Raw genomic sequence first — 2415 nt, 5'->3', positions numbered from 1 at the left:
TTCTTTCTTTCTTTCTTTCTTTCGTGAGGCAATTGGGGTTAAGTGACTTGACCAGAGTCACAAAGCTAGTGAGTGTTGTGTGTCTGAGGCCGGATTTGAACTCAGATCCTCCTGACTCATAGGTCAGTGCTCTATCCACTGCGGCCATTTAGCTGCCCCGCAATAATTTCTTCTTGCCTTTCATGCAGAAGACTAATTGTCCAAGAAGTCTTTGACTTAAAAGAAGCTTGCTTGAATGCAGAGGACCAGAAAATGCTGGGTCTTTACAGGTGAAAGACTCCATATCCTTTCTTTAAAAAAACTAAATCGTGAAGTTGTGTATCATTCCTACTTCTGCCTATGCAAGAAAACAAATAAGGTAATAGGTCATATGAAATCAATCTAATTGTCAAAGTTGATGGATCTGGAAACTGAGTCCTTATTCTCACTGACTGACCTCCCTGCCCTTGATGACTGTCACCACTAGTTCATCTAAACACAGTTTAGAAAAGCTAAGCCAGCTACAGTTAGCTACAATTTACCTAGCCAGTGGGGGAAAAAATCTCTTTAAACATGAGGCCACCATCCCTTTGCCAAGGAATTTGAACCTTGTGTCAGCACTTTGATAATCTAGCTCTCTTTTTCCTTTTTAAAAAAATTATATATTTTTTTCTTAACATTCTTTTCTTTTTAAATTTTGAGTTCCAAATTCTCTCCCTTCTTCTGACCTTCTCCCTCACCCACTGAGAGAACAAGCAATGTGATATCAATTATTTATGTGAACTCATACAAAACATTTCCATATTTGCCATATTTCCAAAAAAAGCAAGAAAAATAAAGTGAGAAAATTTTTGCAGAGTTCATCAGTTCTCTCTCTAGAAGTGGATAGCATTTTTTCATCATGAGTCCTTTGGAGTTATTTTGGATCGTTGTATCGATCAGAGTAGGATGATCATCATTACAACATTGCTATCACTGTGCACAATGATCTCCTGGTTCTCCTCACTTCACTTTGCATCAGTTCATATAAGTCTTGCCATGTTTTTTCTGAAACCACCCTCCTTTTCATTTCTTATAGCACAATAATATTCCATCACAATGCTGTACCACAACTTGTTTAGCCATTCCCCAATTGATAAGTATCCCCTCAACTTCTAATTCTTTGCCACCACAGAAAGAGCTGCTATAAATATTTTTGTACATATAAGTCCTTTTCCTTTTTCTCTGATCTCCTTGGGATATAGACCCAGCAGTGGTGTTAATGGGTCAAAGAGTATATGTACAGTTTTATAGCCCTTTGGCCATAGTTCCAAATTGTTCTCTAGAGTGGTTGGACCAGTTCATTAGTCCACCAACAGTTTATTAGTATCCCTATTTTTCCCTCATCCCTTCTAGCATTTGTCATTTCTGATAGGTGTGATGTGGTACCTCAGAGTTGCTTTAATTTTCATTTCTCTAATCAAAAGTGATTTCAGAGCATTTTTCCATATGACTATAGATAGCTTTGATTACTTCATCTTAAAACTGCCTGTTCATATCTTTTGACCATTTATCAATGGGGAGTAGCTCTTATTTTTATAAATTTAACTCAGTTCTATATTTAGTATATATTTGAGAAATAAGGTCTTTATCAGAGAAGCTTGCTATAAAAATTTCTGATATTGCTTCTTTGTCTCTGGTACCCTTTTAATTAGATCTATTTTTGTTTTTGCTTTGTCTGAGATCATGATTGCTATCCTTGCCTTTTGTCTTTTTTTAAATTTAGCTGAAGCATTTTAGATTCTGCTCTAGCCCTTCATTCTATCTCTGTGTGTGTTTTTCTGTTTCAAGTGTATCTCCTGTGAACAACATATTGTTGAATTCTGGTTTCTGATCCATTCTGTTACCCTCTTCTGTTTTATGGGTGAGCTCATCATCCCAGTCACATTCACAGTTATGATTACTGTACTTTTCCTTCTATCCCATTTTCTTTTGTTTCTTCTCTCTTTTTATCCTGTCCCTCCTCAAAAGTCTATTTTGCTTCTAACCACTGCCTCCCTTAATCTGTCCTCCCTTTTATTACCCACTTCCTTTATCTTATCCCCTATCCCTCCTATATCCCTATTGGATAAGTTATATTTCTATACACAACTGAGTATATATGTGTGTGTGTACATGTGTGTATTTTTTTCTTCCCTCTTTGAACCAATTCTGCCTAGTGTGAGGTTCAAGCATTGCCTACCACTCCACCCCACCACTTTCCACTGTAAAAGCTCTTCCTTGCATGTCTCTTTTATATGAGAAAAATTTCCGCATTTTACCTTTCTCTTGCCCCTTCTCTCAATGCATCTCTCTTTCTCACCCCTTGGTTTTTTTGGAGATCATTCCAACATAATCTACTCACATCCACGCCCTCTGTCTATGTAAAGTCCTTTTAACTGCCTTAATAATGATAAA

Source organism: Vombatus ursinus, unplaced genomic scaffold, assembly GCF_900497805.2.
Source record: "Vombatus ursinus unplaced genomic scaffold, bare-nosed wombat genome assembly UNPS02004596.1, whole genome shotgun sequence".
NCBI classification, from domain to species: domain Eukaryota; kingdom Metazoa; phylum Chordata; class Mammalia; order Diprotodontia; family Vombatidae; genus Vombatus; species Vombatus ursinus.
This window is presented reverse-complemented; position numbering follows the sequence as displayed.